This window comes from Amphibalanus amphitrite, unplaced genomic scaffold (assembly GCF_019059575.1).
Source record: "Amphibalanus amphitrite isolate SeventyFive unplaced genomic scaffold, NRLGWU_Aamphi_draft 000209F_arrow, whole genome shotgun sequence".
Classification (NCBI taxonomy): Eukaryota; Metazoa; Arthropoda; class Thecostraca; order Balanomorpha; family Balanidae; genus Amphibalanus; species Amphibalanus amphitrite.
In genome coordinates this window covers 750,063-767,292 of record NW_024881704.1, presented here as the reverse complement: position 1 = coordinate 767,292, position 17,230 = coordinate 750,063, and the positions used below count along the sequence as shown (strand labels likewise).

General features: G+C 51.2%; 1 protein-coding gene across 7 annotated transcripts in view; it reads left to right on the top strand.

Moving 5' to 3' along the window:
* The window catches only part of LOC122385114 (atypical protein kinase C-like), a 120,873-nt gene that overhangs the window by 3,444 nt on the left and 100,199 nt on the right, over positions 1 to 17,230 (top strand). The window lies entirely within an intron of this gene.

Sequence of the window (17,230 nt, the reverse complement as noted above, 5' to 3'; positions counted from 1 at the left end):
TTCTTGTATATGATAGTCCAGATATACTTGGAGAAACTGGACAGCCGGCATTGCCTGAATCTAAGCTGCAGAGAGCAGCTTTTACCAGAGAGCAAACCTCACTTCCATGTCGTATATTATACTAGCAGCGGCCGTTGAATTGAAACGGCCGCGCCATTGTCCTTCGCTCCCGAATTCAGGAGGTTCATTTGTTTGTGAAATAAAGCCGCCGGTTTAGCGACTGCGCGACTCGCTTATTAGCCCACCACGTGACATTGTGAGGCCGTTATGACCGGCATTGACTTGCCCCGAGCCTTTAGAATGGCGCGGCACAATTCTGCCGTAGTTAAATTTGAGTGTTGCGCTATTCGGCTATTTAATAGCGCTCGCTCAGAAAAGGCAGTCAGACGGTGGGCCGGCGCTGGGCGAAATTGCGGCAGCCGTCTGCTGGAGGGCTATTTCCGCCGCGGGCCGGCCACAGGTCGGGTGTCGCGCGCTGGGGGGGTGGGGGGGGGGTGCTGGTGTGGTCACAAACACCTCGGCACTGGGCTGTGAGCGACTCCGCCTGTGCCACTCGCTGTGAACGCCCATCAGCCATCCGGGATTGTCAGGGCAGAATATTCTCCCCCGAAGTGGACTGTAAACAATAAACATGTTTGAATGCGACGAGCTCTGAAATGTGTGCGGATGTTCCGCTTGTAGTCAATGTAGCAGGGTTGCAGCGTTGCAGGGCTTTACGCTAATCAGAGCTCAACACGCTGTGCTTTGCAGTAATGGTAGCGTAACCACGTCCCTGGAGTACGATTGCCCTCAGGTATTTATATGGAAATGGCTCCGTGTATTACCTATGGTCTGGAACGCCATATTTTTTACCCATATGCTACTCAGCTGACACAAGCACGTCTTTATGGCGCTTAGCTTCATGCATACGCCTACAGCCCACATCCCCAGTTGCAAACGACCAATCGCGCCGCAGGTGTAGGTGTTGGGTCCGTATAAGTTTCCTACCAGGTAACCATAGCGCGGCCTGGCACCGACCGCCACCACAATCAAACCTCACCGCCATATCCCGTTTCAAACTTCATCACGAAGCCCTCTTCTTGCGGCCGGCCGGCTGAAAATAGCGTCACTTTATTCACATTTAAGTCGTCGGGAGCCGTAAAGTTAATTGGCTGCTGTGATTTACTCGGCATAGTTAGCCGAGGGCGGCCCAAGTGTCCCTGGAATGGGTGCGCTGCGTGTGGGCTCGGCGGAGACGGGACTCGGCGGCTCATTAGAGGCGACAGAGACGGCGGTGGCACGACGACGAGTAGGGGTAACGCTGATCGTCTACTTGTCCTGCCGAGTTACTGCAGTCTAATTTATCGACCGGTCCGGGTGATAATGCAGCTGTTAAGCTTGGACTTGTGATTCGCTCTCGAGCGCACCAGTTTTGTGCAGTTATCTTTAAAATAGATCGGTGCTTGCTACTTCATAATTTTTTTAGCAACTGGGCCGGGATGAATCATGAATATTGCATCGTAGAACAGTGGTGGCGAGGGTATGATCGCTTCATCGAAAACCAGCACCGGACCCAGCTTTGAGCACAGCTTGCCCGTTTCTAACTCGGTCGGTCGCGCCGTATCGTATCACAGGCCTCGGTTACGCCTCCTGTCGGCCGGGGGGGGGGGGGGGGGTGGCGGTACGTGACCGTCACCGTTTGCCCTGCGGCGACAGGCGAGGTGTCGACACTGCCACCCGCGCCGGACGCTGCGGGGTGCGAGCACACGCACACAGCGCGAGTGCTTGAGTGGGTGGGTGAGTGATGGAGTAGTGGGTGATTGGTGAGACGTGGTGATGGAGCCAGTGATCGAGGTGTGATGATTAGAGGTGGTCATAAAAGGGCTGTGGTGTGTGGGTGATGAGGAATTCGTAACTGAAGAAGGATCATACGTAGGCATAAAAATAAGAAGAAAATGGTGAACTGCCCGGCAGCCGTGTAGTACCAATTTTAGTGAAAAGTTGTGGTTAGTTGGTGCCTGAATGTGATACAAGTTGACCGACGGTATTGCTATCCAAGCTGCTATTACCGAACTTTTCAAAGCTGCGTCTACCGTCAATTGGTGATACCTTTTCAATCTGACGCCGGATCTAAAAAATACAGCGCCTTCTCCTGCTCTAGTCACATCTAGACGTCCAATCCGCCCGTATGGAGTCGGACAGCTCAGCGGTCGGGACGTACCGCCCGTACGGACCCGGGGCCGTTCCCAGACTGGCCGGCTGGATCCAGTTCCAGCTGAGAACCCATGCAGTGCTGAGACCCTACACAATCTGTGAGTACTGCGGAACACAATTTCGCCATAATGAAGGGCCTTCCAATGAGCCAACTGGCCGGTCTGCTATGTTACGTTATTTTATTGGGATGGGTGACAGTCTGGATATTTCTCCTCTCTCGTCGCATTGCGCCTATGTGATGTTCATTTTCGGCGTTAGCAGCTGTTCCAGACCACCGCTTATATCGGCGGTGGTCCAGTTCCGCTGATCGTTTGGTCTCGCCAACTGAGCCAGTTCTATCCATCCATGTCCTGACGCCTCCCCGCCTCCCTCCCTCTGCCCCCTCTCTCTCCGTCAGTGAGGCGTGTTTTCAAATGGCGCCGCGCCGGAACCCCACCGCGTTTGTCCGATTGGAATCGATTCGCGATGCGGTCTGTTCTCCTTTGGACTGCACATAATGGGGTCCAAATTCATCTCCAGCGGGCTTCCCGCCGAGCTGGTCTGGGCAATTCTGAGATGGCGTGGGAGATCCGACCTGCTCCACGACTCAGTGGCCGTTAACTTCATATTTGTGGATACGCATTGGAAATTGTTTAAATGTTGATCTTTTTAACTTCAGACTCATGGAGTAGCGCGAATTACCTGCATAGAAATCGTGAAAAGTCGTGTTCAACATTAATGTTTCAAAATGGCAGCATCAAGGAGGCTATTTTCTATTTTGTTGAGCCATCAATGGTCAATCAGTTTCGAATATAACCAGACATTCTCCTGATTTCCTCTTAGGATAATGGCAATTGAAGTGCACAGTTTCGGTCGTCTATGTCGGTTTTGTCGTCTCGCTGGTTGCGAGCTCAGTAAACCTTTCTGACAGTGCGTTTGAACTGCTTATTTCCTCGCTCACGCTCGGTTAGCGCGCTGAAAATTTACGGCGCGGTCATCGGAAAATAATCGTGCAGAAAGGCCGGCCACTATGCGTGCCGTGGCCTGAACACTGGCCCGGACAGGGGGGTAATTTGTGAGCTGCTGATAGGCCCGCCAGCTGGAAATTACAGGCTGGAAAGGAGCGAGAACTGTGGGGGAACGCACAGCTGAAGGTGGCTGAAAAAGCCGGCCGTAGTTCTCGGATACGGAGCGCCGAATGGGTCGGTGGTCCCAACCAATATGTGCGGGGTGGAACTGACTAAAATGTGCGGTAGGGACCAGTTGTCAGTGGTCGACAGAGCCTGATATTTGGCGAGATGTGGGCGCCTGACTGAAAGTCGTGCTTAGATGCTACTTTTGAAGCTGTTTGGAACTTAATGTCATCGTATTTTTATCAGTGATATCGCTAGTTGTTAAGCATTTAGTACATACGCTTGATATACTAACCACATTTAATCTGGTAAGCTTTATAGAAGTTTTCCTGCCTATGTCCATTGCTTGTGTGATTATCAAAAAAAAAAAAAAAAAAAATTAGTGTTCAAACCACTCGGCAGAAATGATTGATACCATATATTCTATATTGCATGTTTTTTTAGACTGCTCGTTTTGCAATTTGATCTGACGGCCGCTGCTATAAATTCGCAGTCCAATGATCCATTTCTTCAACTCGAACCATGTATCATGGATCTCTACTGTGAGATCAGTGCCCAACATTCGCCTTGACTTCACAATGATTTGCCAGCGCATTTTTAATTTCAGATCTTAAGCTAGAATGTTAAATTAGGTCCGATGTGCAAATCCATGCTTTCAGAGCCTGAATTTCAAATGCGGTGAGATATGCAGATGCGCTTTAATCTGCATTTCCCGCTTGCAGACCCTGCATGAGCCGATGCATTTCACCTTCAGAAATGACTTGGCTCTACTGCGCCTAATTCTGCGGAAAGTTGGTGCCGTTTTGCCGAACGAATTCTGCTCGTCCCGCGGCGCGCACACGCGCTGCGGCTCCCGGGCCGCGAGCGGCGCAGATCCTCCGCCGCGCCGCGCCCAGCAGGTCCTAACTGAACAGATTAGCTAATTTGCATCTTAATGCGATCGACTCCGCGTCGGTGTGTCTGACGACTCGCGTCGGTCCAGAGCTGGCTCGGCCTGCCGTGCTGCCGGAATACCACCCACAGCACCGGATACCGGTCCATGGAGTAGAAACGCGTCTCGTCTACCCTAGTCAGCCGTTCCGAATCGGGTTGATCAGGGCATAAATTAATCAGTCGGTCGTAAAATGACAAACACAGCGGCCGGCAGCGGAATATTGCCGCAATCGGACCGGCTGGAATTGCTACCTGCACCGGTGCCCGGGGTTTAATTGAGTCCCGAGTCCCCGTGCGCGCTGCGCCCTAGCTTTGGAGGCTATTTTGGGCCGGAGATATCCTCTGGCCGTGGTTCTCTTTGGAACACCCCAGATATAGCTCCATGATTTTGCTGAAGATAGAAATCTCGCCGGGATTTCAGTTGAAGCAGCGCTCGTGTGCGGCTGGACCATGAAGCGCGCTGGTGTGGCCTGGGTTTGCGGTGTGTGCTGCTATTCTTTTTGAATCCCCTGAGTCCGTGACTGGTAGCTATGAACCAGAGAAATTGGTATCAAGGAAGTTACACGGAATCGAGCCGCCCGACATCGACCAGCGACAAAACACTCTGTGACAGTCTGTTGTCGGACGCTTGATACCCTACATGAGCGCCCACCCCCTCCCCCCCTTAAGAACACACCGCTTGTTTTCAGTGTTGACAAAGCCTTATCCCATTTCCAAGCGAGCAATAACGGTGCTGACAAATACCTGCAGCAGGTTGACCGCCGGCCAATGTTTATCACAGCAGGCAGCAGCCTTCTTTGATCGGTCACCAATGGCCAATCGCTGTGCGGCCTGTCAGCGACTCTCGAGGTGGTGCTGGCAGTGGGTGTTGTACCGCCGTCCCAGCCCCTGTCCTCTCCGCCAGTCAGTGTTTTACTACTGTCCTGCTCAGGTGTCATGCCCCTGCTACCTTTCCTGCTCCTGGCCCTCGGCTCCCTCCAAGCCCCACAGCTCCTGCCTCCTTGCTCCTTTTCAGCCCCCTCTGCTGCTGTCCCTCGTCTCTTCGGGTCAGCCAGTGGTGTACCGCCTCAACTGCTGCCCCTCGGCCCCAGTCGCTCAGCTCCTGACCAGTGACCACCGACTCCTCCCAAGTCCCCAAGCCGCTGACCCTCGGCTCCTCCTGGGCGCTACCCCTCGGCTCCTCCCAAGCTGCCCCTCGGTCCGGTGGTGCACGCCGGCACGCCCAGCCCCAATGGATGGCTGGCAGGGGAGCTGTTACCGACCGACGGCCCGTCCCACCGCGCGCTGTATGAATGCACGCCGACGCTGAGCGGGTCACTGGAACGGCAGGGCCCGCCCCTTCGCCTTTCCGGAGCACATCCCTCGGCCCACCAGAATCTTCGCCAGATGTGTGGTGGGCGACAGCTGAAAGTAAAATAGCGGCGGGGCGCGCGACGGTCAAGGAAACCATCATAAGTTCCAGTATATCATGGCAGTTAATTTAAAGGTAGTGTGCCACCTTTGAAAGATTTCCCATTTTATTTTTCCTAGGATAAGAAGCTTCTGTTTTTACCTAATATCGCAAAAAAATCAAAAATGGGCCTGGAATAGTGCCTTTTTCGCCTAAAAGTTTTTCGGTTTTTAGATATGTATAACAACTGTAGTGGGCTCACCTGCAAACAGGCGTCGGGCAACAATCGCGATTGCGGCGCACTTGTGACAATAAGCAAAGGTCATTATAGCGTTACGACCATACGACGTACGGGAATGAGTTATCAGCTGTCTAATCGTAGACAACACAATGTCGAGCCTTAAACTGTAAGCCCGTATTGGTATTGTTTCTTTTATTTGGCTGTCGAACATTATTTATGGTTTGAAATATGATTTTATGTAAAATAATTGATATGAAAAAGCCGTCTTATAAGTTATGACCCCATTTCACCACACGCAAGTGGCAGAAATGACAATGATCAGCTGACGCATTTTTCTTGGCCGAAGTCAGAGCGCGCGGCCCGACGCACCACGCGTATTTGGAAATTCCGACCTCGACGAGCATCAGAAGCCACCTAACAGGCGTGTTCGAAACCGCAGGAGATGATGATGAACGGGTTTATCGAAACTTGATTGGATGAGCATATCGGTAATAGCGATTTCAGTGTGTGCATTTATTGTTCATAGTGGTGTGAAATGTGGTTGGGGTACGACCGACAACCCGTCGGGGCGAATTTCGCACTGGGGTAGGGGAGAGTGGGGCAAAGCGGCCACCCTAACGCTTCTCACGATGCCAACGCTTGATTTTTAAACTTGGAAAGATTCTTTCTATACCAATGTGATCCCTATTAAGTTGCCTTTTATTTCAACTGCGTTTTATTTCCAAAGGCGTTCACATATGAAAGATATTGACAAAACTTTAAACCTATGCATATTGGCCACTTTGCCCCATACCCTGGGGCAAAGCGGCCACCGGCGTTTTCTCAAGTCCCGATATGAGAAACAAAATAGTTGCCTCGTGTACGACTAGGGTATTTGATGGTGATAAGGTTAAGCGAGGATGGATGCTTACTTTATCATCTTCCACCTGTAGGTAAACAAAGAAAGGATTTTCATGAAAATAAACATTTAATTGCATTATTTGGTAACTCATGCAACTGAAAAGTGGCCAAGATGAATGCATGACGACACATTTGAAGATCAATAATGTTTTTTATCCAGATGGAAGCAACTTATGGCCAATTGGGGGGTGGCCACTTTGCCCCGGCCACTTTGCCCCGCGCATACCGTCCGAGACAAAAATATTCCAGCTTAGCTATTGGTGGGGTAAAAGACATTAAAATTGGTAGAATACATGTACGATAACCATGCAATGCACGGACAAGAACGCTTATAAAAATTCCAAACGGTTGTGGAATAACATAACATTTAAAAATTGTAAACATAGTTGGTAACCTGGCAAGAAATGCTTTTCCGTGTTTCACAGAACAATGGTGATGGGCCTGAAACCCCGGTCTGGCTCATTCGAACGACCGTGAAGAGAAGCATAATTGGAAACCATAAATTTGAACTGACGCCAGCTATGAAGGGCTAAAACGATGGGTGGCCGCTTTGCCCCGGGTGGCCGCTTTGCCCCACTCTCCCCTACTCAAAATTTGAAGAATTTAAGACGTTTCCATGAGTTTTGAAGGTATGGATAAGTTCTAAAAATCCGGTTCTCCTTATCTGGGCCATTAACTCCATACGGTCCAAGAAAGCTGGCACACTACCTTTAACATAAAATTATGATGGGACAGCGTGATATTGACTGGGCGACGCTGTCGCATGTGCCTTTGAAAGTGTTTTGGAGAAAGTCACATGGCAATACAGTTATCAATTGAATAGTTGAGTTTTTTTTTTTACTCAGACGTTGCATTGATTTATCGTCGAAGCGAAAACGTGCCTCACATCTCCGCGGTTAGACTTTTTCACCTGATATTTCCATCACTTTGCCAGTGCCAAGCCATGGGCTTGGCATCAAAACATTCTGTGCGCTCTGTTCCACTGTCCAGTCATCATCGCAGTTTGTTGATCGAGTGGTTAACTCAAGGCCATATATAGGCCTTGAGTCACATTGACTGGGTTAACTATATCACATTGACTGGTTGGATGTGCGATCGATATGCTGAGCAGGAATTGTTGCATGCTGCTGTCATTTGTAGGAGTAACCAGAGAAGTTGTGGAACGCTTTGGTTTGGTTCTTGATGAGGAGATTGGTTATCGGAGAGTGTGATTAGGGACTGGCCTTTTCGGCGCGATTAGGCATTCGTCATTTGAGAGTGTGAAAGCGGGTTAGTAGGGCCGTCGCGGTCGACCGATCAGATATTGAGTGTCTGCTTTTGATGTCTTCACACACCACAGCCTATCCGATGGCATTGATAATTTGAAGAGAGATTCTCCCTATCATCCCCCTGATTTCCATTCCGTCCAGAATTTCTGGAGTGAAGTGGTTTGCGGTCTCTTCGGGACGCCTCAGGTAGCCGCTGGTCTCCGCCGAGTTCTCTCCGGTGTGTGGATGTTTATCGCGGCCACGCCGAGGCTGTGAACGCTCCGTCTTCCTTCGACTGGCCTGGGTTGCTCCATTCCCACCGGGGCGGCGGCGTCCCTGCAGACAGTTTCCGCGGACCGTTTCTGGAAATAGGCCGACAGAACTGCTCAGCGTCAGCGTACTCTATCGCCGGCGCGGAAAGAAGCGACCAACACTGCCGCGACGGCATCTTTTTCTGCCCTGAAAAGCGTCCAGGAAATGGATACGCCAAGTGCGTTTCCAGGCCGCTAACTATCGACTGTGCGGTCGCGCCACCTAAGTCCGCCTTTATGCAAATGTTCTGTTGACTCTGCAAACTAATACGGGACGGTCGAAAAACAGGCCGCTGACAAGACTGGGCGCTGTAGGACGTTGCGACGGGAGGGAGGGAGGATGGAATCCGACTAGTCTGTTCTGTTTCTCCCGGACACCCGTATAGGACGAGGTTGGAGTTAGCAATGTGAAGCGTGCACCTACTTCACACAGTAAGCAGGACACTGTCCATGCTCCTTAGTGACTAGTTACTTGTCTCTTCGGAAATCACACTGCGACAGTGTGGCACGTCAGTCGCTCTTACAGACAATCCACAGAGTTTTTTTTTTAGCAGGCGTGTCCCCGTTGTGCCTTCATTACTCTCCCCGTTGTATAACCAGCTGTTCTAAGGCCGGCCATATGTGCCCGGGCGCCGCGTCCCGAGGCAGCCTGTCGCGTTATTGAGTGCGCCACACTCTGGTCACTATTGACTCGCACCACTCGCCCAGACTGCCAAACCAATCTCGTTGGTTCGCTACGAAAACCTATGAACTGGGAGATTATTGTGTGAAAAACAGGGAAAGTGCCTACCTCTGAAGTCGCCTGAGTGGTGCGGCACCCCGGGTGGAGTGTTTTCTGCGGATATCATTGCTGAGGTTTTTTATTGCATGCAATGGTGCAGTAGAATTTAACGAGTTTGCTTTAGATTTGATAGGTTTACTCTGATCTAAGATGGAATATACTCAGGATACTGAACAGGACCTCTTACAGGCATAATGCTTTTGGTGCGGTCGGTTGACTTATATTTCATTGCTTTTCCAATCGCGGTGTCCTGTTTTTATCAGAAGACTGTCTCGAAACACTTGTCTCTGATGGCTTGTTGCCACTCGTGGATGAAGGAACAGGGACAAAACCGCTGACAACAATCCAGCTGATTGGCAAACTGACTGTAAGACTACTCGAACAGTGCGCTGTCACATGTCCATTGGGGCTAGTCTACTCGTAAGCCAAACATTCATTCTTCCACAACAGCAAGCCATAACTTAGTTTTGACTGAGTGTTGATGTGTGACAACATGATTTCGCTTTCGAAACAGCGAGCTATGGCTCATACGTTCAAACCAATGATTGGTTTATGTATGTACTCCATAGTTCATAGTTCACGATCGAAGTACACACAGAGTTTGTGCTTTATAGTACGGTTCGAGATAGTGCACTTACTGGACATGCCACTCTGGTGACCTTACGTCACAACTGTCGTCTCACCCAGTTGTTGATGACCATTCCTGAGAATCAACACGTCCAGCCCACATATGCATACCAGTGTTTGATTTACATGCATTAGTACTGATCTCAGGCAGCTTTTGCCAAATTGTCAGGGAACTCAGATTTGTTTTTCAATAGAAAAACACAATTCTAAAGAATAGTGTTTTAACTATTGACAACAAACCTTCGGTTATTTACGTCCACTAAACGCGCCTCTGTGCGCGACATCGTTTTACCTCTTGGGGGTCTGTGACAGGCGACCACTCCAGTGGCTTCCTGGGGACTCTATAGTACTTTTTGTAACTGAACATGTGAAAACCGATTCTGATGTCAGGTGATAATGGTGATTTACAACCCTGCTGGTTATGTCCGTCTACCATCCATTTTCGCGTTCTTTTCCTCTCCGATTTTATTAAGGTGCTTAGCTAAACTGTTTTTATAGCAGTTAATTATTAACCATTAGATTATAATTTAGATAATAGGTTATAATCATTAGCTTATACATAAACATGAATATATGGTTTATGTTGAGTATCCATGACAGATTGGATAATGATGTAAATAATAAACCAATTAATACAAATCAAATATATTCAAAATACACAAAGCTTTCGGCTTAAACAGCCTTGATCACTGTGAGTTGTGACAATGTATAATCGGTACAACACAAATATTCACAGTAACCGTCTAAGAATTCTTGAAAATAATGAATCGCGTGTTTCTTGTTTTACTAGCCAACTGCCGATTTTGCTGCCATCGATGACCAAGTAATGAATCCGTTTCTACTGTTGAATGTGTCCCGTGTGATAATATGAGCCGCTTCCAGGATCTTTCTCGTAGATTTCTTCATGTTCTTTTCTAATATTTTCGTATTTTCCCAATCAGGTAAGTGGTTGCATTGTTCTATGTGTAGCACTATCGCGTTTGAAGTACGATGGAATTTTACGTCGCTTTTATCGCTTTTTATCGCGTCGCTTTCGGCTGTTTAAGCCGAAAGCTTTGTGTATTTTGAATATATTTGATTTGTATTAATTGGTTTATTATTTACATCATTATCCAATATGGTTTATACATATATTCATGCGATCTATGGCTAATAACACGATATTGTAGTTCCTTCTGATTTTTATTCCTCTCTCATCTCCTTTTCACCACCTCTGTTTTCCCTTCCTTCCTCGCCACCTCTTCAGATCTGTGTTCTTCCGTCCCCATCACCTTTCACTGCCTTTCTCCCACAAACCCGGAGCACTGAGCAGTCTGACATCCACTGACCTCACCGTCACCCGACGTCACCCGACGTCACCGGCCTCTGACGTCACTCAGCGCCGTTCCCCTGCTCCGGAGACGCTGCCGCCGCGCCCGTCGACCTCGACGTTGACGAGTTGCCGACGGAGGGCGTCGGGCGCGACGGGCCAGACGAGCGCGGCCGTCTCCGCTGACGAGGCGGTATTCTCAGCGCGGCACGTGTCGCTCGGTGGTGTAGTATTGGATTTGGAACTTTTGTGGTCGGAAAGATCCGGGCTGGTTTGGTGGGCTGATATCGTGATGGTCTGTAGCCTTAGAGGAGGTGTTTTTTTTTGCGAGGGCTTGAAGTGGTGGTAGTTTGGTAGGTGGATGCATGCTGCTGGTTCTTGTTTGGAAATTAGAGAAATTATTTAAACCTTGTTGATTTTTTCAGAGACCAGCTGCTGATATTCAGTATCTCCTACATTTTTAGTTGGAATGGTATCGTGGTATGGTATTTATTTAATGCTTGGTAACTTCTATTTTCTGCATAGGTGCTCCATGCCTGGGGGACGCTATTATGTTGCCTCGATGTAATACTTAAGCGAAATAAACTTTGCTAATTTGTCGTTCACTTCAGCTACCTGAACTCTAGATAAGTGCAAAGTTTGTTCGGTTCTTGTAAAAATGTCTCAAAACGAAATGATCCGCCGGCTTAGCTAGCTGGAAACTTTGTGAAAGTTGAACCATCTGGAGTTTATGCTGGCTGCGTAAAGGCGAATCCGTGTGCGGCCTTACCACCATTTTCGTCCTTACGTGCTTGGTCATCCTCCGGAGGCGAGCGTCCACTCCGTTCACCTAGACGCCCGTGGCAGCGCGTTTTGTTACGATAGTTCATTATCCGGATGTTACCGAGGTGTGTCTCTCTGCTGCGGGGGACAGGTCACACCCAGCTCAGTGAGGTTCGGCATTTAGCATTGCCATGCTTCAACTATCCTCTAACATTGACGTGAGGTTCTAAGCCTCAGGCGTTTAGGCGAGCGTCTCGCCCCTGTTCGCATGGCCTCCCACCGATCGTCTAAGACCTTTTCGCACGAGCGCTATAAACACCGGCATGGTATCTGAGGGCGGGAAATGAGTTCCGGTAATATTTGGCGCATGTCGATCTTCGAAACTTGTCTAACGTACGGGCATGTACGGGTAAACATGGTCAGATGTTCGTCGGAGTGCCACCTTTTGAACTCGCTGGAAGGGCTGGTGGGTTGAACGGGGTAGTTGAGGTAAAATGACTGCCGTCTATGCAAGTGCAAATTCATAGGTCACATGGGAAAGTTTTTAGGGCGCACGGCCGTAACTCGCACTGAATAATGAAGTCGAATAAGAAAGATGCAAATTTCGCGTTTTGGCTTGGTTGCTAGATAAAGAACAAAAACGTATAGATGGGCATGGGCTATCAAAGAAGGCACTTCATGCATGTAAATGAGAAACTGTATGAGCTGACTTGCTTCTACCTAAGATCAGAAAATAGTGCATGCCATCGAAACAAATCACGGACTCGTGTTAGTGGGTTTTGTAATGCTTATTTGAGCCGTGACACGTGTGTCTGCTGAATTGCCGATGGCCTCACTATTCTGCCGTAGTATTTCAGCCTCGTAAACCTTCACAGGTCCCCTGACAATGTCCTGTCATCATTACTTTCTTCACTATTTTGTTATTTATTTCTTACTAAAAGTTTGCATTCAAAGCGTTTTCAGCGTTTGACTTGCCGATGCCACATATATCTTCATAATGCATAAAATTGCATCGGCTTTGCGTGAGGGCGGCTGATGGTCCATCTATCTCCGATATTTGTATGGATGGCGCACATCCGTCGTACGGCCCCCGCTCTGCGGTGTCTCGGCGCCGGCTAGCTAGCTCTGTAATCTGGCTGACGGGGACGGGCCTCGTCCCGCGGTTCGTCCGTCTGTCGCCGCCGGCGTCATATGCTGACTGGTGACGATATTCCCCGCCGCCCGGCGCGGACCGAAAATGGTCAAATTGAGACGCGACAAGAATGGAAAATGGACAGCTGGTGGGTGACGGAACGACACAAGGCGGCTTGGCTGGCCGTTTGAAGCAGCTGGGTCGTCTGAATTTCGTACGCATAGCAGTATTTTTGACAATGTCTGGCCAAATGACTTCTCTGCGAATGGTCATAGGGTCCAATTTCTATTGATCTTGGATTAAAATGCACTGCAAATGTAAGACCAGTACGAGATCATTGTTTGACAAACGATTTTTTTCGGAATGACTATATCCATGACACTTGTTGCCTGTTGATCAGATAAATGAAAGTAGTTTAGCCGGTCAGGAAAGCTGCATGTTGTATGCATTGAAATAGAGATAAGGGCTTTACATGGATAATGTAAAGTCCATCCATCCACATAAATGTTTTGCACGATGGAGAATATTTGCATGACATAATTTCAGATATTCGGGTGTCAAGTAGCCGTGTAAACTTGGTCAATGAAAATAGACTATCCTTCCGTGAAATCTGAATCCCCCGCCTATCCCCCGCCGCCACGGAAAAGCTGAGCCAATCGCTCGTGGTCACATATCGTATCGGTCCATGGCAAAAATGAAATTAGCCACGTTTGGATATTTCTAAGAGTCCGACCAGCGCGGTGGATCCATAGGTGGACCGACCTAGCAGTTAAGCAATCTTGGACCAACTGACGGACTGTACGACCAGCAGACCGACGGACCGACGGACCGATGGACCGACGAACTAATGGACCGACGGACCGATGGACCGACGAACCAATGGACCAGCGGACCGACGGATCGACGGACCGACCACCCAGGAGCCGGCCGTCGACGGTGGCCCTGAGTGTCGGCGCAGCCGGCGCCGTGCCATTACTTTGTTTTACAGCTGTGTTTATGTGGTCTGACGAGGCCGCGGCTATTACAGCCCCATGCAGTGCGGCGCAGTTTGGGAGGTGTTTGCGATGAAGCGGCCGCCTCTACCTCCAGGAATAGATTGATTTGTGGAGGTCGGTCGTCTCGTTAAGCATTCGCTGCTGGTCTGTGCTGACGTTCACTGGACGTATTTGCTATTTTATTTCTTTTCAGCGCAGCCTCGCTACATGGTTTCTTCCATTCAGTTTCGCTCCCTCTACGAAAACCGTACGGGAGGCTTTCATTCCTATCCAATTTTGTGCCTTTTGTAGCACAACCTGGAAAAAGAGCAAGGCATTTTTTGTGTTCGGGATGGTTCGTCTTTTATGGCTCTGGAGAAACCATTCATCGTATTCAATCCCTCCTCATCAGAGTCCCCCGTCCAGCTCTCTTCTTCAGCTTCGTCTTGTTGTGATCACTGTCTTAATCAGGTCGCGGCAGCGTCGACCGCCGAGGGTTCACGAAGGTCGACGCGCGTTCTCCGCTCGCTGGGACCTCAGCGAGCTGCAGGCGCGGATACAAGGGGGGCCATGGGGGTCATGGCCCCCCCTTGGCCGATTTTTTTTTCAAAAATAAAATAAAAAGTTAAAAAGTTAAAAAGCTGAAAAGGGGGCCTCCTGAAAATAAAGTGGCGGAAATCCGATGAGTTTTTTTTTTAACCTACCCACTTAGTTATTTCTTAGAAGACTAGCTGAGAAGACTTCTTTGTTAGAAGATTGGTAAAGCTTTTCATAACTTGGAGGTCTCTTATACTCACAGAGATGACCACTTTTACAGGGCCTCCTAACCTGCACAGAGGGCCTCCAAGCCTGCACAGATGTTGAGATGCTGCCTGAACAGCTAGATAAGCTCAATAGACGCAGTTTTTTTTTGGGGGGGGGCCAACAAGTGGGAAGATGGGGCCTCCAACAGGTGGGATTATGGGGGGGGGGCCTCCTGGTTTCTAATGGCCCCTCCCTTGGAGATTTTCTGGATCCGCCCCCTGGCGAGCTGTGTGACCGCGGCCCGTTTCCAACGCTCCCACCATCTCTCGATTCGCGCTGTCTGGGCCAATTTTCTGGCTGCCCTGACGTCTCCTCTGGCTGTGTGGGCGGGTGGGCGTCCATTGGTGACGACAGGCCGGTGTCGTGACCAAGCGGGGCGACCAGCCGTGGCCTCAGCCAGCTGTGCCATCGGTCGTCCGTATCTGTCGACTGGTGTTCCCAACCAGCCGTCTCCTGAACCAGCTATGTGACCATTCGTATCTTGAACCATCAATGTCCTTAACTAGCTTAGCCCTAACCGTTCCTGTTTCCTGGACCAGTTGTGAAACCATATTTGCCCCGAATCATCGTTGTCCTGAAGCACCCATGTCCTGAACCATCCGTATCCTTAACCACCGGTGCTTTGAACCATCCGTGTCCCTCATCAGTCGAGTAACCAGTCGTGTAACCATCCGTGTCCTCTCCCTTCCGTGTCGTCTCCCATCCGTGTCCTCTCCCATCCGTGCTGCCCAGTGGCCATTGGCGCCCGCCGGTCCCCTCCACGGCCGTCAAACTGAACCTCAGACCAGCCAATGTCTCTGTCCGGCTCTGCGGCAGACGGCAGTCCCAAGTGGCGGCGACAATTTGGAACCTCCCTCACTGTAGTGGCCGTCGGCCGGCCGAATTCGCGTGGGACTGCGGGCCGCGTCTGGCGCCGGCTCCGCCGCAGTGTTACGATTACTGCGGCAGACTGCTGGGAAGGCCAACCGGGTCACCGCCGTTTGGTCCATAAGGAAACGTGGTAGTTTTGTTACGAACTCTCAGGCTTATCCCTTCTGCCACATCATATTCTCTCTTTCATTCTCATCCTTTTTCAAGGTCCTGATATTTCCCCCGTTCCTTTCCAAAGGCTATCTGCAAAATGACCTCGCAGTCGGCGCGCCCCTAACCCCCCAGAGGCTATCGTTCACCCCCGTTTTCACTCCCGATTCTCCATGAACCGTATATAAGCTGTCCAATCCACCCACTCACAGACCCCACCCTGTCGCGGCGGACCCCTAGCGATCCATCCCTCGGCCGATCCTGCACCCCTATCACAGCACCCTGCACCCCGCCCCGCTCCGGTACCGGCCTGACCGCTCCGACAGATCACTCTGCGCTGTCGATACCTAGCCGTTACACGCGGCACATGAATCGCGACAGTCCCCGTGCCGGCGTAACGCTCACTGGGACGGGTGACGGCCGTTCGAGCGCTGCCGTCATCGTGAATATGCAGGGTGGGCCGATATTACCGCTGACATCGGGACTGACACAGACACAGGCTCTGCATATAGTCTGTTATACCCTGTCATGCATATCATCCTACCATATTGCTATTTCCATGCGCCCGCATGACAGCTGCCCCTCCCTGCCCGGCCAGTGTCGTGCCATTCCCTCCCCTTGCGCGGTCTCCCCGCCCGCCCGCCCGGAGCCGCCGGCGGCCGGCCGGCCACCTCGGCGCGGGTCAGGTGCGCCCCGGCCGTGACCGCCGCGTCGATAGCGACGCCTCGTCGGCTCCGACGCCGCCGCCCCGTCGGTGGCCGCCTCAGTCGTCGTCACGTGGCTGGTGGGGGCGCCGACGGTGTCGCTCGCGGCGGGACGCGGTGGTGTCGTGAGCGACGCGCGCGCGAACTGGTGACGAGTGGTGACAGGGTGTGGTGTGTGGGGATAGGGACGGGGTGGGGCGGGGTGGGAGGTTGGTGGGGTGGGGAGGTAGGTTCCCGATCCCGGCGGGGGTGGGTGGGGTAGGGTACCAGCTGGTGGCCCTCTCTGACCCCGTTCCGTGTCGACCGGTCACCGCCCCGGGTTACCACACGGCCGGCAGTGTTGGACGTTCCCAGAACCGATACGGGGGTCGATCGGCCGGCCGCCGGCCCGACCGGACCGTATCCCGGCCTCCCGCGGGACCCGGCTGCCGCTGCCGGCTACTCCTCGGGCGTGGCTCCGACTGCTCCCGGCGCTGCTGGGCTCAGCGCCGACCGAGCAGCAGCCGGCCGGGCGGGCGCCAACGGACTCGGACGCGCCTCGAAACTCCACGTTGCTGGAATGTTCTGGACGCCGGTAGCGCGGACTCCGGGAAATGAGAGGGTTTTTTCGATTTCTGTCGCTGGCTGGTCAGCTGGTGATCGGTGGCGCTCTGCCTTCGTCCTGTGTTCGACTATCGGTGGGTGGTTCAGTGTCGACATTTGGCGATGTTCTGGCAATGGTGGATGTTGCGGTGGCGGCGGACGACTGGTTCCAGCAGGCGTAGGTGGAACTCGGGGCTGTGACTGATTG